Source organism: Ophidiomyces ophidiicola, mitochondrion (assembly GCF_022830035.1).
Source record: "Ophidiomyces ophidiicola strain CBS 122913 mitochondrion, complete sequence, whole genome shotgun sequence".
NCBI lineage: Eukaryota > Fungi > Ascomycota > Eurotiomycetes > Onygenales > Onygenaceae > Ophidiomyces > Ophidiomyces ophidiicola.
In genome coordinates, this window is record NW_026054640.1 from 21,921 (window position 1) to 48,223 (window position 26,303).

At 23.6% G+C, this 26,303-nt stretch overlaps 7 non-coding genes across 7 annotated transcripts; all 7 read left to right on the forward strand.

The window, feature by feature from the left end:
* Window positions 1–3,129: 3,129 nt before the first annotated feature.
* Window positions 3,130–3,203, forward strand: LOZ57_000003. Its single transcript has one exon. It is a non-coding gene; the product is annotated as a tRNA-Glu (tRNA).
* A 1-nt stretch (window position 3,204) lies between these two features.
* LOZ57_000004 lies at window positions 3,205–3,276 on the forward strand. The gene has a single exon. It is a non-coding gene; the product is annotated as a tRNA-Val (tRNA).
* Window positions 3,277–3,880: 604 nt separating this feature from the next.
* On the forward strand, window positions 3,881–3,952 carry LOZ57_000005. Its single transcript has one exon. It is a non-coding gene; the product is annotated as a tRNA-Ala (tRNA).
* Window positions 3,953–3,969: 17 nt separating this feature from the next.
* LOZ57_000006 lies at window positions 3,970–4,042 on the forward strand. The gene has a single exon. It is a non-coding gene; the product is annotated as a tRNA-Phe (tRNA).
* A 13,941-nt stretch (window positions 4,043–17,983) lies between these two features.
* On the forward strand, window positions 17,984–18,055 carry LOZ57_000007. The gene has a single exon. It is a non-coding gene; the product is annotated as a tRNA-Arg (tRNA).
* A 9-nt stretch (window positions 18,056–18,064) lies between these two features.
* LOZ57_000008 lies at window positions 18,065–18,135 on the forward strand. Its single transcript has one exon. It is a non-coding gene; the product is annotated as a tRNA-Arg (tRNA).
* A 1-nt stretch (window position 18,136) lies between these two features.
* Window positions 18,137–18,207, forward strand: LOZ57_000009. Its single transcript has one exon. It is a non-coding gene; the product is annotated as a tRNA-Asn (tRNA).
* Window positions 18,208–26,303: the final 8,096 nt, after the last annotated feature.

Below are 26,303 nucleotides of genomic sequence, written 5' to 3' on the forward strand. Positions count from 1 at the left end.
ATATTAGATATAAAAAAAAATATGAATTTAAATCGAGAATAAAATTTTTGTATGATAAATTTTATTAACCATGTACCTATAAGGGTCCAAAGGTAGCGAAATTTCTTGGCCGTTAAATGCGGTCCTGCATGAATGACGTAACGATACAACAGCTGTCTCGAGGATTGACTCAGTGAAATTGAAATAGCAGTGAAGATGCTGCTTACCTCTAGGTAGACGAGAAGACCCTATGCAGCTTTACTGTTACTAATTAAGAATATAATATAATAATTTTTAGAGTATAAGGTAATTGTTGATAAAATTGAAACACCTTTAATTGTTTAATTGTATTCTTTATGATTGGAAGGCAGTTTATGCGGGGCACAGATCCCATAAAAAGTACCTGGGTATATCCAAAGTTCATTTTGTAAATTTGTAAATTTTAATTTACAAAAATAATTTATAAATGTTTTTATACTTTATTTTTTTTTTTATTTTGTTATTAATTATTAATAATTATCCAGTTATTATTGTATTAAATACGTTTTTATTTTTATATTTAGGTAAGATTTTAACTATATGGTAAATAGATGTATATTAATAATTAATCAAAAATTTGATTGATTATTATTTATAATATAAAAGAATAATATATCTTTTATATTATAAGAATTTTTTATACTTTAAAAGTTTAATGGCATAATCTTGCTTTACTGTTTGACTTACAAGTCTATCAGTCGCGTAAGCGGGGCATATGATCACAAGATGCAGAAAGGAAAGGTCTTGGATTATAGAAAAAGTTACGCTAGGGATTACTTGTTAGTCCTCCAATATTTTGAAATATTGGTAATATTTTGGGTAAATTTCAAAAATAACTTATATTGCTTTGCAATTTTTAAGTCTATTTGAAGCGAAGCTTATTTAAGCATATTTATAAATAAGAACGTTCAACGACTAAAAGGTGAATAATGCTAATAATAATCCTTTTATATACTCCCAATATCTTTATTAGTTATATATTTTTATTTTTAGATATATATATATATATATATATATTTATATTTATATATCTGTATTATTATTGACATATTTGTTAATGAAATAGATTTTAAATCTTTGTTATTATATAATAAAAATATTATATTAATAATAATTTTGATTATTTTTATGTTAAATATTGTTAAATCGAAATTAAATTTTAAACCTAAAAAAGAACAAGTTTTACTAAACCAAAATTCATATCAAAAAGTTTTAAAATATCCAGCTCTGGTAAGAAATTGAAAAAATTTTATTTATGTTTATAATAAAAATACTTTATATTCATTAGTTGATGCTAAAAAAATAACAAATAGACTTATTAAAGAATATTTTAATTTATTTAATTTAAATCTAGAAGCTAGATTTAGAAAATATAAAGAAATAAATGTATGAAATGTTATATGTAATAGAAGATTTTTAAATAATAAAATATTTGTTAGTAATGGTGAATTTAAACATACTAATGATTTAGTTGATATTACTATATATATTTATAATAAACAATTATTAAATTTAAAAAAAAAATTATCAAAGAAGCTTAAATCTTTAATGAAATATTTTAAATTAAAAAAAATACTAATATTAAAAAAAAGAATTCATAAAGTTAAAGCTAAAGAGAATAAAAAAAAATTACACACGATAAGATCACTACAACTAAATAAGGTTTCTAGAATTAAATATGTTCAAAATTATCATACTAAACGTCAAAAAAGATATATACGTAAAAATATATCTAAGATAAAAAAGTATATTTTACTTAAACAATTAGTATTTATTAATAAATTTAAATTTAATAATTATTATTTACATAATTTAACTAATTTTATAAAGAAAATATATAATAAAAATATACAATTTAATTTTATTAATCTTAAATATTATTATTTAAATAGTGATATATTAACAGAAACTTTGAAATTAAAAATAGATAAAAATAAAAATAAAAAAATAAGATTTTTAAAAAGAATTATCAGAAAACCAAAAATAAAAAGTAAACATTATATATATGATTTAGATTTATTAAGATATTATATGAATTATTATACAGTTAATTTAAAAATTAATAATTTAGATGTACCTAATTATTTAATATATCTATTATTAAAAAGGAATAAAATTAAATCTAATTCTTTAAAAAAAACTGTATTTAGAGATATTAGATTTAAAAGTTTATCTGGTTTAAGATTACATATTACAGGTAGATTAACTAGACGTTTCACTGCTGCAAAATCTATATCCAAAGTTAGATATAAAGGTAGTTTAATTAATATACATTCTTCATTAGATAAATTACCTCATAGTTTAATAAGAGGTACACAAAAACCTAATGTTGAATATACCTTATTAAAATCTAAAACTGATATAGGATCTTTTGGTGTAAAAGGTTGAATAAGCGGTTATTAAAAAAATTTATTTTGTTTAAAAAAAATATATAATTAGTAAAGATAAAGAAATAGTCTGAACCATTTTGAGAAAAATGGAAATAAAAGAAAACTTTTATGATAACATAAATTGAACAGGCTTATATGCGCAAGAGAGTACAAATTGAGTGCGCTGTTTGGCACCTCGATGTCGGCTTAGCTCATCCACATGAATGCAGAAATCATGAAGGGTTCGACTGTTCGTCGATTAAAGAGCTACGTGAGCTGGGTTTAATACGTCGTGAGACAGTATGGTTTCTATCTTCTAGGGGAAATTAGAGTAAACATTAGATAATCCCTTCGTACGAAAGGAGTTGGGAATATTGATCTATGGTTTACCTGTTGTTTATATAGATTTTATTAATACTTTCACTAAAGTATCTTAATATATTAAGCATGGCAGGAAAGCTAAGTCAGTTATAGATAAGTGCTGAAAGCATATAAGCACGAAGCTTACTATTAGATACTCTTATAATAAACGTAATAGAATATTACGTATTTATTTTTATAGGCTTTAATTGTAATAATTTTAATTATTTTTAGATATAAAGTACTAATTGTTAAAATACTAGATATAACACATATCTTATTTTTATATAATAAAATTTTTAGCCCGGTTAGCATAAAAGTAATGTAATCGTTTTGTAATCGATTGAAGTAAGTGCGATACTTGCACTGGGCTTATGTTTTAGACCCAATGGTCAAGTTAGGTTAAGACATAGCATTTTCACTGCTAGTGCGAGAGTTCAAATCTCTCTTGGGTTAAAAGAAATTAGCTCAGCGGTAGAGCTGTCGTTTTACACACGAAAGGTCAGGTGTTCGAATCACCTATTTCTTATTTTATGCGGATTAATGTATTAGTAACATACCTGTCTCAGCAACAGGTGGTGCAAAACCTAAGTCCACATTAAAAGCTTTTTTATATTTTTTATATACATTTTTATATTTTTTATATACATTTTTATATTTTTTATATACATTTTTATATTTTTTATATACATTTTTATATTTTATATATACATTTTTATATTTTATATATACATTTTTAAGGCGGATTGATGTAATAGTAACATACTTGAGTCATGATCAACTTATTTAGGTGCAAATCCTAAGTCCGCTTAAAAGCTTTTTGATTTTTATTTTATATTTTATACTTTATTCACTTTAAAGGCGGATTGATGTAATAGTAACATACTTGAGTCATGATCAACTTATTTAGGTGCAAGTCCTAAGTCCGCTTAAACACTTTTTAAGGCTATAGCTTAATGGTAAAGCCAGCTGCTCATGATAGCTTAGATAAATGTTCGACTCATTTTAGCCTTAAATTATAAAAAAAGAAAGTATAAAAAATCCGAGTGCTGGAATAGGTAGACAGTCTTAACTTAAGATTAAGTGACGCAAGTCGTGAACGTTCAAATCGTTCTTCGGATAAAAATATTTAGGGGGTTATAGTTTAATTGGTAAAACAAGGGCTTTGCATGTCTTGGAATCAGGTTCGATTCCTGATAACTCCAACTAAAATATAAATTTAGCTCGAAAAGCTCAATTGGTCGAGCGGAACACTGAAGATGTTTAGGTTATAAGTTCAAGTCTTATTTCGAGCAATTAATTAATGGGTATGCTGAAATTGGTAACCAGGTTCCACTTAGGATGGAATAGTTTTAACTTTGCAAGTTCGAGTCTTGTTACCCATAATATGTTGTCGACTAATAGGTAAGTCATAAATTTTTGGTATTTATTATTGAGTGTTCGAATCGCTCCAACATAATTTATAGCAATTAAGCCAGGATAGTTCAATAGGTAGAACAATAATTTCATGAATTAAGAATGAGAATTCAACTTTCTCTCCCGGCTTTTTATTTTTATTTTTATTTTTTTTTTATTTAGGTGGGTATAGTTTAATAGGTAGAACAGCTGTATGTGGCATAGTATATCCTTGTTCAATTCAAGGTACCCTCCTTAAAATTTATTTAAAGATTAAAGTTATGTACTATAACAAATAATCAGAGCTTATCTCAATAAAGATATGTTTAATTTAAGTGGTAAATTATTTAATTTATCTAGGAGCTATCAAACTTCGTCAAATGTTGACAAAACTAGTATGTTTGATTTAACAATGTGAAGAGAAAGATGATTTTTATCTTCTAATGCCAAAGATATAGGAACATTATATTTAATGTTTGCTTTATTTTCTGGTTTATTAGGTACAGCTTTCTCTGTACTAATCAGACTTGAATTGTCTGCACCTGGTGTACAATATATTGCAGATAATCAACTATATAATAGTATTATTACAGCACATGCTATAATGATGATTTTTTTTATGGTTATGCCTGCTTTAATTGGAGGTTTCGGTAAAATTAAAATAAATAACTATACAATATAATCAATTATTTAAGAATCTAAATTAAGAATAAAATTAGGGGCTTATTTAGTTGGGTTAAATTGGGTCTTTTGCTATACATGTTAATAATTATAAAACTAAAAGATATATACCTCAAATTTTAGTTTAAATGATAAATTATAATCTATACTTAATGTTGGTAAATTGTATAATAAACCACTATGTGTTATATGACATATTAAAAATTTTGTTATAAAAATTATTAATCTTATAAATATGCGTACTATAGAAGCATTACAACATCATGTAATAAATTGATATAATGAATTTTATCAAACTAAAATAGAATTTATAAATTTAGATGTTTCACCTATAAACACTATTAGCAGGGTATACAGATGGAGATGGTAATTTTAGTATTAATATAATAAATAGAAAAAATAAAGCTATAATAATTACAAACAAGCTTTTATAAATAAAGATTGTTCAGTTTATATAGGAGCTATTAGTTATTTAAATATATTGTGTATTATATCTAGATATTTAAACGTTAATTTATATTCTAGATCTATATAACAAAATATAAAAAAATTTATTTTTATTCTTATACTGTAATTTTGCAAAATAAAGTCATATTAAAGTTATATACTAAGAAGGTTATCCTTTGTATTCATTTAAATATTTAGATTATAAAGATTGAATGTAGTGCAACAAATTAGCAGGTAAACGTTTAACAACTAAAAATTTATTAGAGTTTGAAAAAAGTTTAAAACCGTACACAATTAGATTTTTCACATTTAGATTAGATTGTATAAAATTTTATAAAAAGAAATTGCCGAAAGTAATAGTAATATTACTTATTAAAATATAACTATATGCAGGAAGTTCCTAAAGTTTTATTATAGTTGTTGTAAAAGTTTAAAATATTTATAAATTAAATGTATATAACACTAAAAATAAATAAAAATGTAAAGGGATGATCTGCAGGAAACGAAAATAAAATGAAATATATTTTATAGAGGATCCTCAGAGACTATACGTTATACTCCATTTAATAAGTGGATGAATATATAGTCCAAATACAATTTAACGATTGTAAATTAATGAATTTCTTATTACCTTTATTAGTCGGAGGTCCTGATATGGCAAAAACAAGGGATCTCCCTGAGATTAATATAAATTTATCAGATAAAATATCTAAAAAAAATATAAGTTCATACTTAGCAGGGTTTTTTGAAGGTGATGGTATAATATATTATCCTGAAAATAAAAACCCTAGATTTTGTATACTTTTTGGTTTAAGGAATGTTAAATTAGCTGAAAAGATACTAGATATTATAGGTTCAGGTTTTATTAGATATATGCCTAAAAAAAATGCTTGTGTTTTAATAGTTTCGTCCGTGTCAGGTTTAAAAAATGTAGTTGAATTAATAAATGGTGAATTAAAAACACCTAAATTATATCAATTAAATGATCTTATACGTTGATTAAATTTAAATCATAGAACTGATTTTAATATATTACCCTTAAATGTTGTTGATTTTTCTGAAACTAGTTGATTGAGTGGTTTTATAGATGCTGAAGGTTCTTTTTCTGTACAATATACTAAATCTGTAAAAACTGATAAAATAAAGATTTCATGTAGATTAAGAATTGAACAAAAAATTAATCATCCTATTTTTAATAAAGGTTATATTAATATATTAAAAGATATATCTTCTTTTTTAAATTGTAAGTTATTAGATAAAACATCATATAAAAAACCTTATTTTATTTTAAGGGCTTCTAGTAAAACCTCTATTTATAATGTTATTTTTTATTTAACTAAATATCCTTTATTATCAAGTAAATATTTAGATTATAAAGATTGAGAACAAATTGTTTATTTGTTGTATAATAATTTACACAATACTGAAAAAGGTTTAGTTATTATAAAACGTCTTAAAAATCGTATGAATAAAAATAGAACTGAATTTAATTGAGACCATTTGAATGGATTATTTTAGATATTTTTATATTCTTCTCTAAACAAGGGATTGCCGTTATAAAGTGTAAACTTTATTATTATTACTACGCTATAAGCATATAATCTCTCAATTATTAAACAGATGTAAAGACTCTAAATTGAAATATTATTTATTTAATGTTTAAAAGTTAGTTATTGACTGAATTTATTGTAAAACATTTACATACATGGGAGGGTTATGCAGGAAACCAAAAAATAAAATATTATAATGTATTTTTATTATTAGTAGGATCCTCAGAGACTACACGCGAAGCTCCATTATATAATGGATGAAGATATAGTCCATTTAGGTAATAATTTACTTAATTTAATTGATTCCCTAGATTAAATAATATCAGCTTTTGATTGTTAATTCCTAGTTTATTACTATTTGTATTTGCATCTATTATAGAAAATGGTGTAGGTACTGGTTGAACTCTTAATAAGGATAAGGAGTTATTTTATAGAAATATAAATATATATAAACTCTTCTCAATGCGTGAACCTCTTCTAATATTATATCTTGAAAATATAATATACGTAGTATACTACTCATGTCTGTCGATAATTTATAAGATTCAGACGTATGTAAAAATGTATATAGCAAGGAGACAATACGCCTGATTATTTAACAAACGTTTGTTTAGTAATCATCAGAGACTAAACGAAGAGCATCTTAATAAAAATAAAAGTAATTTAAATTATTTTGAGCAATGATTTGTGGGTTTTACGGATGGAGATGGTAATTTTCATATATCACAACAAAAATTTAAAGGAAAAATAAAATGAAATTTAGGTTTCAAATTAACACAATCAGCTTATAATGCAAGAATTTTAAATTATATAAAAAAAGAGTTAAATTTTGGTTCTATAACAAAGGATGGTAAAAAGGTACAATTTTTTATAAGAGATAAAAAAATTATAGAAACTGTACTGATACCTATTTTTGATAAGTATCCTCTTTTAACTACAAAACATTTTGATTATATTAAATTAAAAAAGGCCTTAATTATATTAAATAATATGGAGCTTGATAAAGAGAAAAAAGATATAGAAATTCAAAAAATAAAAGATTTAAAACCTACAAATAGTTATATTTCTCCTGCTTGAAATAAAGCTTATTTACCGTTAACTGATAAAAATTCCATAAATAATGTAATGACTAAAAATTGATTAATTGGGTTTATAGAAGCTGAAGGTAGCTTTTATTTAACTAAAAAAGATACAACTCGAATAGTACATGGTTTTGGTCTTACACAAAAACTTGATAAAATCGTATTAGAATCAATAGCTATATTATTACATATAGGTAATAAAGTAAAATATAAAGAATTCTATAATCATTATATTTTAGATACAACTAATAGTAGAGCTATTGAAAACATAATAATATATTTTAATAACACTATGAAAGGAGTAAAATCTTTGGAATATAGAATTTGATCTAGATCTTATATTAAATATAAGAATAATTATAATCAATTATATAAAATAAGAAATTTAGTTAGAGATTTGCGAAAAATATAAATAATTGAAATTATTTTTATAGATGAAGGTATAGTCCGAACAGTAAAGAGATTTACTGCGTGTAACGATAATTTTTCTTAAAAAAATGAGGTTACCAACATATATGTTATCCACCATTAGCTGGAATACAAAGTCACAGTGGACCTAGTGTAGATTTAGCTATATTTGGTTTACATTTAAGTGGTATTAGTAGTTTATTAGGTGCTATTAATTTTATAACTACTATTATTAATATGAGAAGCCCTGGTATTAAATTACATAAACTTGCATTATTTGGTTGAGCTGTTGTTATTACAGCTGTTTTATTATTATTATCTTTACCTGTTTTAGCTGGTGCAATAACTATGGTATTAACTGATCGTAATTTTAATACATCTTTTTTTGAAATAGCAGGTGGTGGTGATCCTATATTATACCAACATCTTTTCTGATTCTTTGGTCACCCAGAGGTTTATATATTAATTATACCTGGTTTTGGTATTATTAGTACTGTTATTTCAGCCAGTTCAAGTAAAAATGTATTTGGTCAAGATGGCCCTTTAAATGTTAATTTAATGAAACAAACTATATGCAGAAAATTAAGAGCTATTATAATACAAAATACTTATTTATGTACTTTTAATTCTATTTTTAAGATAAATCTAAATAATGTAATAATTTTTGTACAAGGATTTTTTATCCCTCTTAATAATCCGCAAATAACCAAAGCACCAAGTTATTTTAACTTGAAATCCATGACTTCATTGTCTAAAGGATTAAGCATGTGAGTAGGAATCTCAGAGGCCATACGTTTGTTTTCAACTCTTTCTAATAATATCCTTAATATTAAGAATATTAATACTAATAATAATAATAATAATAATAATAATTTTAATAATAATAATATTAATAATAAATTTAATGAGTGATTAGCTGGTTTAATTGATGGTAATGGTTGTTTTCTATTATCTAAAAAAGGTTATGCTAGCTTAGAAATTTCTATGGTAACACGTGATAAATTTTGTCTTTTTTTAATAAAACAAAAATTTGGTGGTTCTATAAAAATTAAATCGGATCTAAATTGATCTAGATATAGATTACATCATAAAAATGGTATTTTACTTGTTATTCACGCTGTTAATGGTTTAATAAGAAATCCTAATCGTATTATACAATTGGGTAAATTATGTGAAAAATATAATATTTCTTTAAAATATCCTGAACCTTTATCATATAATAGTGGATGATTAAGTGGATTTTTTGATTCAGATGGTAGTATTTATTTGAATTTATTATCTAATCAAGTATTAATTACTGTATCTCAAAAAAATAAATATTTATTAGATATTTTAGTTACTTTATATGGTGGTACTATATATCCTATGGTAAAACAAGATGCTTTTAAATGAACTGTTTTTAGAAAAGATGAAATTAATAAATTACTTGCTTATTTTAAAATAAATCCATCAAGGTCTGCTAAAAAAAATAGATTAAAATTATTATTTAAATATTATGAACTTAAAAAATTAAAAGCTCATTTAGCTTCTAAAAATTCTTTATTAGGTAAAAATTGAAAAAATTTTCTTAAATCTTGAGAAAATTTTATATAAGTTGTAAAAGAGATGGTCCATGATTAAATATATAATAAAAAAATTTATATTTTTATTTAGTTTAATTAAGTATCTTGGTATGGTTTATGCCATGATGTCTATTGGTATTTTAGGTTTTATTGTTTGAAGTCAAGGGGTGGCTTTCCCTATTAGTGATTTTAGGGTAATAAATTTCGCTATATGCTGGAACAGTTTAGTGCTTATAAATACTTTATATAGTAAAAATTTTATAAGTTATACTCAATCAGCAGATAATCTTAATTTTTTATATAAAATTGATAAGAGCTTCTCAGAGACTACACGCGAAACATCTTTTAATTTTAAAAACTTTAAAATTAATTATAATAATAATATTTCTGATAATTGATTATCTTGATTTGTTGGTTTTTCAGAAGGAGATGGTGCCTTTGTTACTTATAAAAATTCTTGTACTTTTATTTTAACTCAAAAAGAAGAAGCTATCTTAAAGTATATTCAAAATATATTACAAATTGGCTATGTAAAAAATTTTGGAAAATTTTCTCGTTATATTGTTAGAGATAAAAAAGGTATATTACTTTTAATAAGTATTTTTAATGGTAATATTTTCTTAAGTAAGAGAAAAATACAATTTAATAATTGATTAAAAATATTTAATATTTTTGAGTTAGATAACAATGTAATGCCTAATTTAAAAGATGGTTGAATAGCTGGATTTATAGATGCTGAAGGTTGTTTTAATTCTACTCTTTTAAAAAGAAAAGCAATGAAATTAGATTTACAAGTAAAATTAAGATTCATGATTGATCAAAAATATTGTTTAAAAAATATGCTATATTTAAAAGATCAATTAAATCTTATATTAACTTACAGAAAATCTAAGAATGGAGTTAGAAATATACATAGAATAGAAAGTAATTCATTTGTAAAGATTCCTTTAATTATTAATTACTTAGATAAATATAATCTTAAAACAAAAAAGAAAGAATCTTATTTAAAATGAAAAGAAATTTATGTAATGGTATTACAAAAGCAACATTTAAATAAAAAAGGTTTAGAAAAAATTAGAATTTTAAGTAAACAAATCAATATAATTACTAGTTTAACTAGAAAATCAGGAAGCGCTTTAAAAGATGAAGATATAGTCCATTAAATTTAATTTAAATTTTTGCACCATATGTATACTGTTGGTTTAGATGTGGATATACTTGTGTCCACGTTAAAAACCTTGCTATTTGCTGGAAACTCCTGAATAAATAGTCCACTCGTAGTTTTTGCGTTAGGAACAATCTATTTATTACATTTTATGACAGGACAATCAGCAGGAAACTTTAGTTTTAACGTTAAAGCTACGGCTAATGTTAAAAATACTTATATTAAATATTCTAATCTACCTAAAATTTCTGAACATATTTATAATAATAAAAGTGTTATTTCTCATGAAGAATTTAGTCATTTTTTAACTGGGTTAATAGAAGGAGATGGTTGATTTGGTAAAAAACAACTATATATCATTTTTAGTGAAAATGATACTTCATTAGCTTATTTAATTAAAAAGCGTATAGGGTATGGAAATGTTTATAAAATAAAAAATAAAAAAGCAGTTAGGTATATCTGTAAAAATCAAAAAGGTTTGTCTATTATTTTATCTTTAATTAATGGTAAGTTAATTAGTCATTATATATATGAACAATTAATTAATAAAGGATATTGTGAAGATTTTAATACAAAAATTTTTCCTCCTTTAAAAAAATTAAGTTTAGATAATTCTTGATTAGCTGGTTTTACTCAAGCTGATGGTTGTTTTCATATTAGTGTTATAAATAGTAAAACTCATAAAACAGGTTTTTGTGTTAGATTAGAATATTCTTTAAAACAAAATGATAATATACCTTTAAAGTTATTATATGATCTTTTTAAAAAAGGTAATTTATCTCAATATAGTTCTGGTATTTGATGTTATAAAAGTACTGGGTTTAGTACTGCTTATCATATAATCAATTATTTTGATAAATTTCATCTATTTGGTGGTAAATATATAAGTTATCTAAAATTTAGAAAAGTTTATATAATGATAACTGAAGGTAAACATTTAGACAGAAAAGGTATAGATAAAATTATAAGTATTAAAACTAAAGGATTCTCAGAGACAAGTACGCAAGGAATTTAATAATATACTTTATTAAATTAAGATACTGTCCTTATAGTTCGACAAGAGCTTATTTTACTGCTGCTACATTAATTATTGCTGTTCCTACAGGTATTAAAATATTTAGTTGGTTGTCAAAATCCTTTAGTAAGATTTATATGACCAAATACAATAATAAATTAATTATTAACTATACTTCTAATTCACTTGTTCCATATGGTATTAATTTATCTTCTACTGTAGGTTATTCTAGATATAGGGCTTTTGAAAAAAAACTTGTAAAAATTCCTATTAATATTTTACCTGTTTTTATTGGTATTTTACTTTCAGATGCTAATTTAAGTAAATCTTATAAAGCTGATGCTAGATTACAATTTAAACAAAGTATTAAACATATTGATTATTTTTATTTTATTTTTTTTAAATTAAATCATTACTGTTCTAAAGCTCCTTATACAACTAAAACAATTCTTCATAAAAAAGAATATTTATGTTTAGGTTTTACTACTCGTAGTTTATCTTGTTTTACTGATCTATATAATTTGTTTTATATTAATAATAATAAATTTATACCTTCTAATTTATATGATTTATTATCTTGAGAGGCTTTAGCTCATTGAATTATGGCTAATGGTTCTTATAATTCAGGTATATGTATACAAACAGATTATTTTACAGTTAAACAAGTAGTTTTTATCATTAATGTTTTAATTCTAAAGTTTAATTTAGATTGTTCCATTCATTATCAAAAGAATATACCTATTCTTTATATAAAAAGTAAATCTATTAAGAAAAATTTACATAATCTTTTACCTTATTTTCATCATTCTATGAAGTATAAGCTATTTGGTAAAAAGTTTAAATAATATGATTCAATACTTATATTAAGTGTTTTATAGTATTCTATTTTTAATTTATTATTGTTAATATGGCAAATTCGAGGGACATCCTACAATAAGAATATAAATTATTGAGGATTATCGTCGAGCTAAATGGTTACATGAAAATGTAATTCAATAAATAAAAAAATTTATTGAGTATAATAAGTATATTTATATATTTATTATATCTAAAAGTGTAGAGGCCAGATGCTATACTATTTCTAAGTAATATTATATTATATTATATATAATAATTTATTATATGAAATATGAAGGAATGGTCCAGGTTACTAGTAATAGATAGTGCCTTAAACAAGCATTTAAGTAAAAATATACCGATGTGTCACTGTTTTTATGAAACATAAAGCCAACTAGATTTGAAATAATCGAAGGCCCTACCCTGAGCTACTTGTTATGGAGGTTCTTTACGTTTAACTCCTGCTATGTTATTTGCTTTAGGTTTTGTTGTTATGTTTACTATTGGAGGATTAACATATAACCACTTAGTTCTCCCTTTAAAGGCTACTATTTGCTGGAAACTTCAGACAATTATGTTACTAGGTTTAATTTTTATTATTCCAGTAAAAATCTATAATTTTGAACAATCAGCAGGAAAGATCAATATAAATTATTTATTGAAATCCTCAGAGACTACACGTAGCCCACATTTTTGTGAAGATATAGTCCGTGAATTAAATAATTCTTTAACTTTTAATAAATCATCTTATCTTTATATAACAAAACGTTATTATTCTAATCCTAGTAATGAGAATAAAAATTTTAATAGTATTAATGATTTAATTCCTATAAAAATATATTATAAATTTAAAGAGGAAAAACCTCAAATATTTAAAAATGAAAAAAAATAAATCAGGTGTATATTGTTTGTTAAATAATATAAATGGTAATAGATATATTGGAAGTTCTATAAATTTACCAGGTAGAATGAAAAATTATCTTAACACTAGTTTTTTAAAAAGTAAACAAAATAGTAATATGCCTATTGTAAAAGCTTTATTAATATATGGGCCAACAAATTTTTCTTTATTAATATTAGAATATGTTGAAGTTGAAAATTTAACTATAAGGGAAACATTTTATATAATATCTTTAAACCTTATTATAATCTATTAAAACAAGGTTATTCATCTTTAGGTTATAAACACACATAAGAAACAAAATCATTATTATCATCTTTAGCTAAAAATAGAACTCATTCAGATGAAACAAAAGCTTTAATAGCTAGAACTTTAACGGGTGAAAATAAAAGTCATTCTACTGAGACTAAGGTAAGGGTGATAGAATCTAAATCAGCTTATTCTGTTTATATTTATGATTCTTATAAAAATTTTTTAGTTATTTTCCCATCTGTAAATACTTTAGCTAAATTAATTAATGCAAATCACGCTTCAATAGTCAATTCTATAAAATAGGAAACTTTATTTAGAGGTGAATGATATATAAGTAATATACCATATAATATCTCTGATACACCTTCAATAGAAAATTGATTAAATGAAGAATCTAATGAATTAATTAAAGATATAAATGATAAAAGTTTTGTTAGAAGATCTGTATTTGTATATGATATAAATAAAACTTTTATAGCAAAATATTATGGTGTAAAAGAAGCTGAAAGAGCTTTAAATATAAATCATAGTACTATTAAAAATATGCTAAATTAGGTAGTGAATATAAAGGTTATATATTTAGTTTTGAAAGATTAGAAGAAGAATTTAATAATTCGTAAGTGGTGTTGTTTTAGCTAATGCATCACTTGATATAGCTTTCCATGATACGCTATTTATATGTAGTTATATTATATTAACTTTATTATATATTGTAACTACTGTAGTCGAAAAAAAGAATAAAAAAATTAGTTTAATAAGTGATAGTCTAGAAAATAAAAATAGTTTAATTAATAATGAGGAAGAATATTTAAAAATTTTTTGAGTTGGTTTAATGGATGGTGATGGGAGCATTCAAGTAAATCATTGACGTAAACAGTCCTTAGAATATAGACTTGTTATTAAATTATCTAATATAACATCAAATTATAAAATGTTAATAAAAATTGCTAAAGTAGTAGAAGGAAGTGTTAGAATAACTGGAAAAGGTAAAGATGTAATATGAGTAGTTAATAAAAAAGAGACAATACAAGAAATAATCAAAATTTTTGATCTTTATCCTCCCTTAACTTCAAAAAAAATATGTCAACTTAAATTTTTAAAAGAATGTATGGTAAGAAATTCAGTAGATTGATATTTATTAAATAGAAATAATAAGTATAATGATCAACAATCTATTATAAATTCTTATATATTTGGAATTAAAGATATTTTAACTTTACCTTCTTACTTTAAAATATGATTTTCTGGATTTGTAGAGGCTGAAGGTTGTTTTTCTATTAGAAAAAATAATAATCATTCTTTTTCTATAGGACAAAATGATGACATTTATTTAATGTATCTTATAAAAGAATATTTAGCTTCTACTAATGTAGTTAGAAATCCTTCTCGTAATTTTTATTCTTTAGAAATTTATAAAAAAGAAATATTAAAAACTGTTTTATATCACTTTAATAACTACCCTTTGTTAGGTGATAAAGCAGAGTCTTATCATAAATGAAAACAAAAAATTCTTTAAGTGTCATGTGGTCTTGCCACCGTGAAAAAATTAATATCTTTTTCGGTAATATGTTTTATATTGCTAACGGTGAAGTCTTATATGTTTTTTATAAAGCTATAAAACGGGTAAAATATAAGATAATACCGTGGAAACCAAAAATATAAGTAAAAATTACTTATATTGAGTAGGATCCGTAGAGACTAAACGTGGCAGTCGAAAATTTATTAAGTTAAATGATTAGATGAGTTATAGTCCGATCCTTGGGGTAACCCAAGAAATATTAAAATAATTTATACGACAGACTGACTTATTATGTCGTTGCTCAAATGGGCCAGAATAATTTATCTTCCACTTTGTTGTATACCTTTAAATCCGTGTTAGCTGATTTAGGTACGCACAAGATTATTCATTATTTTGTAACTGACTATATGCTGGAAACTATGTTATTTGTGTATTGTTTACTATTTATTTATACGTTTTATCTTTATAAATTAGATGTTAGTAGGAATATTATTCTTTTAAATAGTCAAAATAATGATACTACAATGAGTTCAAAACTTATGAATATACAATCAGCAGAAAACTCTAAAGGATTCTCAGAGACTGTACGTCAGTTACCTGAAATTGAAAATTCTAAATTTTGAAATTGATTTGCTGGTATAATAGATGGTGATGGTAATTTTGATATTAGAACTGTACCTTTTGGTAATAAAAGAGTTCTTAAACAAATTATAATTAAATTACATAATAAAGATATAAAAATTTTAAGACGTATACAAGATTATTTACACATGGGTAGAATTAAAGCTTATAAAAATAAGCCTTATTCTATTTATTTAATTTCTACTAAAGAAAATATGATGTATATTATTAAGAATCTTAATAGCTTAATTAGACTTAAAGTACCTGGATTTAAAGAAGCTTGTTTTTTATATAATATAGATTATATTGAACCCAATTATAATATAGGGTTATATGATCCTTATTTTTCTGGACTAATAGATACTGATGGTAGTATAGTCTTTAATTATGCTGGTAATAGAATAGAATGTAATTTAGAATTTCAATATAATGAATATACATCTAAATTAAATTTTGATAATACTTTATTAAATTCTAAACCTGCTATTCTTATACGTAAAAAATCTTCTAAAGTTGGTACTTCTAAAGTTTTCACATCTATCGCATTTAAATTTCAAAACGTTTCTAATATGTTATTTATATATGATTATTTTATGCATAATAGATTATATTGTGATATGAAATTTTATAGAGTTACTAAAATTAAATCTTTTATAGAAATTAGAAAATATAAAACATATCCTAGGTATAGTGTAGAACATAAAATATATTCAAATTTTATGATAAATTGACTTAAATATGAAAATTCTACATGATATAAAATACCTTGTGTTAGTAATTATTTATTATATAATGATCAATAACATATTTATTTCAGGTAAAGATACAGTCCATTATTTATACTTTATGTATAAGTAGCATTTTCATTACGTTTTATCTATGGGTGCTGTTTTTGCTCTTTATAGTGGTTGATATTTCTGAATTCCTAAAATTTTAGGTTTATCTTATAATATTTTTGCAAGTAAAGTTCATTTCTGAATTTTATTTATAGGGGTTAATCTTACTTTCTTCCCTCTTTGTTGGGGGTTTATAATAGTAATATTATAATATATTAATAATTTTATTTTATTAATTTTGGCTATATGCTGGAAACTGTGTTATTCACATAATCAGCAGGGAAGTTTATTTTTATTTATCCCTCAACGATCACACGCCAAATATCCTATTTATTCTTTAGGATAATGATATGATCTTTATTATTAAATAAAAAATTTTTTTTTATTAGTTTATGTATATTTATATATATCTATATATATTTGGATAATTACAATTAGGAGAGGAGATTAAATTAGAGTTTATAAAATTTAAATATAATACTTTAGATTTCATAGATATCTATCTATATATATTTATATATATCTATATATATAATTAATTTTTATATTAAATAGATTTTAATAATGCAACATTTCTTAGGTTTACAAGGTATGCCTAGAAGAATAAGTGATTACCCTGATGCTTTTGCAGGTTGAAATTTAATAAGTAGTTTTGGTTCTATTGTTAGTGTAGTTGCATCTTGATATTTTTTAAATATATTATATGTTCAATTAACAGAAGGTACAGCTGTTTCAAGATATCCTTGATTAACACCTCAATATTTTAGTGATTTATTCCAAACATTATTTAATAGAAATAATAATTCTTTAGAATGATGTTTAAATAGTCCACCTAAACCACATGCTTTTGTAAGTTTACCTTTACAATCCTAAAATTTTTTATTATTGCATTAGGTTAAATAAAACCTAGTTTAAAGTATAAATTTACTTTATACTAAATTTTTAAATAATTATTTAAAAATTTAAACATGTTAGTTTAATGGTTAGAATATCGTGGTACGGACACGTGGATATAAGTTCGAATCTTATACATGTTTAGTACTTAATTCTTATTAGCTCAATGGTAGAGCAGAATACTTCTAATATTTTGATCCTAGTTCGAATCTAGGATAAGAATAGCTCTCATAGCTCAAGGGTAGAGCAAAATACTGTTAATATTTGTATAGATGTTCGAGTCATCTTGAGAGCTTTTTGTATAAGATTATATTTACAATAATACAATAGAGGATTCCTCAAAGAAAAAAGGTAAATTAATATTTATATATGATACAAGCAGCTAAAATAATAGGTACAGGTTTAGCCACTACAGGTTTAATTGGTGCTGGTGTTGGTATTGGTGTTGTTTTTGGTGCTTTAATCTTAGGTGTTGCTAGAAATCCTACTTTAAGAGGTCAATTATTTTCTTATGCTATTTTAGGTTTTGCTTTCGCTGAAGCTACAGGTTTATTTGCTTTAATGATGGCTTTCTTATTATTATATGTTGCCTAATTTTTTTATTTTTGCTTTATAACTATAGTTTTTTATTTTTGCCTTTATTTTTGAATGTTTAATCTATTTTTTGTTTTTTTATTTTACTTATTATATTTTGTACTAAATATTGGAGTAGTATTATTATATTTATTAATAATATGAGGTTATGACATTTAATTGTCTAGGTGAAACGGTAGAAGTTATTGGTTATTGATGATTGTATATTAATAACATAAATTGTAAATTAAAGATATATTTATCTTTAATTGTTTTAGTTTGCTAACAGAAAAATATGAAGAAAAATAAATTATAAAATCAAAAAAAAAATATACATATATATTTTTAGTTATATATTAAATAAAACAATAATATTTATAGAGTTTTTATAGTTTATAAAATTAGTCAAATTTTTTATAGTTTTTAATAAATAAATATAATCATATAAAACCTATAGATATTTGTATTATATATAAACATTTATATCTATATATATATATATAATTTAAGGTATATATTATAACATTGTTTTGCAAAAATCAAGATATTCTTTAATAAAACTAGGTTTTGAAAAATCTTTATGTTAATACAAGTGATTTAGATGTAATTATATTATGGATCTAAAATAATAAAACTTGTTGCATAAAAATAGTACCTTTATAGGGAGTGAGGTAGGTGGTATATGTTTTTACTATAAATATTTATTATTATTAACTTTTATACAATTAGTAGAGATTTAAGAATTAAAAAAAAAATAAAAAAAAAATGTCTTATTTAGAATTTTTTTCACATAAATTGTCAAACGAAGCTTTAATATTATTAGATACACCTACACCTTGAGGTTTATTTTTTCAAGATAGTGCAACACCACAAATGGAAGGAATAGAAGAATTACATAATAACATTATGTTTTATTTAACTATAATATTATTTACTGTTACATGAATGATGGTTACAATAATAAAAAATTTTGTATCAACAAAATCAGAGATTTCTCATAAATATATGAATCATGGTACATTAATAGAGTTAATCTGGACTATAACACCAGCAGTAATCTTAATACTTATTGCTTTTCCTTCATTTAAATTGTTATATTTAATGGACGAAGTTATTGATCCTGCATTAGTAATATACGGAGAAGGTTTCTTTTTAGGTGGCCTTATACTATATATATTAAATAAAATAAAAGATGCCATATATGGAGAAAAAAAGATTGCTTTATTACCTAAAATAAAAAAAACAAATTTAGCTATAATAAATTCTAAATTAAACATTAAATCTAGATCCTTTCATACCAAAGTAAAAGCTTCAAGAAGAATAGGACCACATAATGAGGATGTGTTATCAGTAATAGTTGGTTCTTTGTTAGGTGATTGCTATGGTAATAGAAGAACAGGAGAAGGTACAAGATTTTGTTATAGACAAAGTATAATACATAAAGACTATTTATTTTGATTATATGATTTTTTTTATACAAGAGGTTATTGTTCAAATTTAGAACCAAGAAAATATATAAGAGTTCTAAAAAATGGATCTAAGATAAAAGAACATTATGGTTATGAATTTAATACTTTTACTTTTAGAAGTTTTAATTGAGTACATGATATGTTTTATTCTAAAGGTAAAAAATTAATAAGAAGTACAAAAATAGAAAATTATTTAACACCTTTAGCTTTAGCTATTTGAATTATGGATGATGGAGGATGAACTAAATCAGGTGTACGTTTATCTACATATAATTTTGATCAAAAAGAAATAAAATTCTTAGTATATTTGTTAAAAAAACAATATGATTTGAATTGTACTATACAACTTTTTAAAAATCGTTCTCAATTTTGTATTTATATAAAAAAAGAATCAATATCTAAATTAATAAAATTAGTTTTACCTTATATGCATAAAAGTATGTATTATAAATTAGGTGTAAATGTTTAATTTAGAATGTAATAAAGTATAAGTTCTTTTAACAACACATAAATATATATAGTAGTCGTGAGATAAATAAATTTATAATTTAGTTAATATAATTTTATCTCTAAGTATCTGACAGGATACTTAAAGGAAAAGATTTATTTTCCTTTGGCGACACGAGTGAAAACAGTTAAAATATTATTAGTTGTAATCTGGACAATAATACAAGACTGTCAGTAAACAATTTTATTTTTTTTTTATGTTTATTGCAACAGACTGGGTCACTTGTGGGTGTTAAATAATTTAATGCTTAATGTACAGTCGAGCGCATCAATGATATTGAAGTTATCAGTATCCAGATTTTACAAATGATGAAGGGGAATTTATTGAATTTGATTCTTATATTGTGCCTGAATCTGACTTAGATGAAGGTACATTAAGAATGTTAGAAGTTGATAATAGAGTAATAATACCTGAGTTAACACACACAAGATTTGTATTTTCATCTGCTGATGTAATACATTCTTTTGCTTGTCCAGCTTTAGGTATAAAATGTGATGCCTACCCAGGTAGATTAAACCAATCATCAGTATATTTAAATAGACAAGGTACATTCTTTGGACAATGTTCAGAAATTTGTGGTATATTACATAGTTCTATGCCTATAGTAATACAATCTGTAAGTCTTAAAAAATTTTTACTTTGAGTACGTGATCAAATGGGTGAATAATGATAACATATATATATAATTATATAAAAATAAACATAATATAATTAATATATTTATATATATATATAAACATATATATATTTATATATATATAGTATTTAATATATATATTAATCTGATAAAAGCAACATTATGTATCTTTCTATACTTTTATTTTTAACAGGTATTTTAGGTTTTGTTTTAAATAGAAAAAATTTAATTTTAATGCTTATTTCAATAGAAATAATGATTTTGTCGGTAACACTTTTAATATTATATAGTTCTTTAAATTTTGAAGATATACTAGGTCAGACTTTTGCTGTATATATTATAACTATAGCTGGTGCAGAATCTGCTATAGGTTTAGGTATATTAGTTGCTTTTTATAGATTAAGAGGAAGTATAGCAATACAATATAGTTAATGTATTTACTTATAATTATTTTACCTTTATTAGCTTCAATTATTTTAGGTTTTTTTGGTAGAAAAATAGGTGTTAAAGGAGCACAAATTATTTCTTGTAGTTTAATTATTACAACTACTTTATTAGCTATTATAGCTTTTTTTGAAGTTGGTTATAATAATATACCTTTAGAGTTAATAATTTTTAGATGATTAGATTTAGAATCTGTTTATGTACTTTGAGGTTTTTTCTTTGACAGTCTAACTGTTGGTATGTTAATACCTGTTTTAATTGTTTCTAGTTTAGTTCATCTATACTCTATTGGTTATATGAGTCATGATCCTTGAGGTCGCGTTAAGGGAAAACGAGTCTATGGGGATAAACTGTCAAATTACGGGGAAGTCCTAAAACTTAAGGTACCAAGTTATAGTTGAAAAATTATAAATGGCTGAAGTAATTACTCAGGTATGGTAACAAGTCTTAAGATGAGTGAAAACAAAATGGGTGATCGCGTATCTAAATCAAGAATACTATTTAGTATTCTTGTAAAAGAGCAACGAATAGACGGCAGTTGATCTATTGGGTTTAATTCAATGGATTTAAGGTATATTCTAAAAGGTTTCGAAAGAAATAGAGGTCTAAACCTCAGTTTCAATATGCAACAAGGTTGAAACTCTTATGTCAAAATCCCATCTAAGCAATTTAATTTAAGAAAATTTTCTACTTCTAATTCTACTATAGTAAATCCTGGAGTTTGATCAGGATTTATAGATGGTGAGGGTTCATTTAATATAATAATAGATAAAATTAAAACTCGTAAATTAGGTTGACGTGTACAATTAAAATTTCAATTAGGTATACATACAAAAGATCTTAATTTATTATATATGTTTCAAGAATATCTAGGTGGTATAGGTTCTATTCATTTATCTAAAAACCGAGATGTTGTTAATTATTCAATAGATTCAATTGAAGATCTAAATAAACTTATTATTCATTTAGAAAAATATCCTTTATTAACTCAAAAAGCCGCGGATTTTTTATTATTTAAAAAAGCGCTAAGTCTTGTAAATAATAATGATCATTTAACTATTGAAGGTTTATATCAGATAGTTAATATAAAAGCTTCAATTAATTTAGGTTTATCTGACAAGTTAAAAGCTGAGTTCAGTTTATCTACTCCTGTTGAAAGACCGGTTATAAACTATGAAAATATAATTTTAGATCCTAATTGAATTTCAGGTTTTGTAAGTGCTGAGGGTAATTTTGATATTCGTATACCATCAACCAATAGTAAATTAGGTTATCGAGTACAATTGAGATTTAGAATATCTCAACATAGTAGAGATCTTATATTAATGAAAAAAATAGTTGAATATTTTGGAACAGGTAAAATATATAAATATGGTGGTAAATCTGCTGTTAGTTTAACAATAGTAGATTTTAGTCATATTACTAATATTTTAATTCCATTTTTTAACAAGTACCCTTTAATAGGTATAAAATTATATGATTATTTTGATTGATGTAAAATTCATAGTTTAATGTTTAACCGTTTACATTTTACTGTTGAGGGTATAAATTCTATTAGAAATATAAAATCCGGTATGAATAGAAGTAGAAGTTTTGATGATAAATAACCATTGTTAATATCATATATCTAATAAATTAATTGTAGGATAAATTTGACTTTATAGCATATTCAAAGATTTTTTTGTTATTTAAGTTTATTTACTTTTATGATGATCATACTTGTTACTGCTGATAATTATCTTGTTATGTTTTTAGGTTGAGAAGGTGTTGGTGTTTGTTCTTATTTATTAGTAAATTTTTGATTTACTAGAATAGCTGCTAATCAAAGCTCTATCTCTGCTTTTTTAACTAATAGAGTTGGAGATTGTTTCTTAACTCTAGGTATGTTTATGATTATTTGATCTTTTGGTAATATAGATTATTCTACAGTATTTTCTTTAGCTCCTTTTATTAATCAAAATATAGTTACTTTAATTGGTATATGTTTATTAATAGGTGCTATGGCTAAAAGTTCTCAAGTTGGTTTACACGTTTGATTACCTATGGCTATGGAGGGTTTGTTAAATAGGGCTCTTCTTAAACTTCACTATATGCGGGAACATCTGGTTTTAAATTCTTGGTCCTGTCTATTTAGACTTCGGCAAAATCCAAGAATAGGGACAATCCGCAGGAAACTTCATAAAAAATGAAGGCTCCTCAGAGACTACATGTGAAGCAATTAATATTAATGATAAGTTTAAGTGATGATTTATAGGTTTTACCTAAGGAGATTATTGTAAATAAAGATGGGTATTTAGAGTTTAAAATCACACAAGTGGATGCTCAAATACTGTTTTATATAAAGAAGGAATTAGGATTCGGATTCGCATCTGTACAAGATAAGGTAAATAAAACTCATCATTATAGAGTTAGGAATAAAAAAAAATATCCTTATATTAATTCAAATATTTAATGGTAATATTGTAACTAGTTATAAATTAAATCAATTTAAAGTATGAGTTGATGCTTTTAATAAAGTATCTAAAACAAATATACATTGTATAGAAGATAAATATGAGTTAACTTTAAATAATGCATGATTATCAGGATTTACTGATTCTGAAGGTTGTTTTACTTCTTCTACTTCAGTATCTAAGTCAACAGGTCAAACTATAACAACTGTGAGATATCTCAAAAAGATGATATAGAATTTAGTAAAGACTTAGCTGATAAAATCAAAGGTTATATTATTCATGTTAAAAGTTATAATGGATACAATACAGTAGTAAGTTTTGGTAGATTAAATAAAATTTTACTATATTTAAAAAATTATCCATTAAAAACTAAAAAATTTATATCATATAAAAGATGATTAAAAATTTATGGATTAGTTAAAGATAAAAAACATCTAACTCCTGAAGGTATAATTATTATAAAATTTCTATCTAAACTTATCAATTAATTGAAGATATAGTCCGAACAATAACGGATGTTATTGAGTATTTTCATCGTATACGTACAATAAAAGTACATAATGAAAATCAACATTTTTGCCTACTCCTGTTTCTGCTTTAATTCATGCTGCTACTATGGTTACAGCTGGTGTTTATTTATTAATGCGTTCTTCACCTTTAATTGAATATAGTAGTACTGTTTTATTATTATGTTTATGATTAGGTGCTATTACTACAATTTTTAGTAGTTTAATTGGTCTATTCCAACAAGATATTAAAAAAGTTATAGCTTATTCTACTATGAGTCAATTGGCTCAAAAATATATTTATATATTTTTTCATCAAACTATATGCGTAAAGGCTATTTATTTAGTTAATTCGCAGATAACCAAAGCTCGTGGTTATATTTTATATATCCACTATAATCTTAAGTTTTTTAATTCATCTACCATTATAAGGTTATACCTGTACATTCTGTCTGTGTTAATATGATGAAAATTTAAAATTATTAGTAAGTTAGTAGGAATCTCAGAGGCCATACGTTTGATATTAGTCTTTTTATATTTTTATTTTCCCTTTATCTTTATTATATATATAGTTAAACCTTTCTTATATTCATCCTTATTTAACAATATACCTTTTTTTTATAAAATAAATATGTCTACTTGTTTTGATAATCTTGCATTTAAACAATGATTAGCTGGTTTAATCGATGGTGATGGTTATTTTCTATTAACTAAAAAAGGTTATAATAGTTTAGAAATTACTATGGATGCTCGCGATAAAAAAGTTTTATATTTAATACAACATAGTTATGGTGGATCTATAAAACAAATTTCAAATGCTAATGCATTTAAATATAAATTAAGAAATAAATCAGGATTAATTTTATTAATAAATGATATCAATGGTTTAATAAGAAATCCCGTACGTTTATTACAAATGAACAAACTATGTATAAAATTTAATATTGAGTTAAAATATCCTGAAAATCTTTCTTTTAATAATGGGTGATTAAGTGGTTTTATAGACAGTGATGGTTCTATATATTATAGTGAAACATCAGGACAAGTTTTTATTAGTATAACTCAAAAAAATAAATATTTATTAGAACCTTTAATTGATATTTATGGAGGAAGTGTTCATATTTCTAGTCCTAAATTAGAAGCATTTAAATATGCTATATATAGAAAAACTGAATTATTTAATTTAATAGATAACTATTTTAATAAATATCCTTTAAGAACAGAAAAAATGAAAAGAGTTAATTTAATAAAACAATTTTTTTTAGTAAAATTATGTAAAAATAATAAAGATGTTGAAAAATTTAATGAATGAGTTAAATTTAAAGATAAATGAGAAAAATTTCAAGATTAATAAAGAAATGGTCCAAATTACATCAATTCTTTTTTTTGATAGTAATATTGCAATTAGGTATGATGGTTATAGCTATAGGTTTATCTTCATATAATTTAGCTTTATTTCATTTAGTTAACCATGCTTTTTATAAAGCACTTTTATTTTTAGGTGCTGGTGCTGTAATACATTCTGTAGGTGATAATCAAGATTTTAGAAAATACGGTGGTTTAAAAGTATTTTTACCTTTAGTTTATTCTGTTATGTTAATAGCATCTTTTAGTCTAGTAGCTATACCTTTTATGACAGGTTTTTATTCTAAAGATTTTATACTTGAATCTGCATTTGGTCAGTATTATTTATCTAGTACTATAGTTTATTTTATAGCTACTATAGGTGCTATGTTTACTACTTTATATTCTGTAAAAGTTCTATATTTAACTTTTTTAACTAATCCTAATGGTCCTTTAA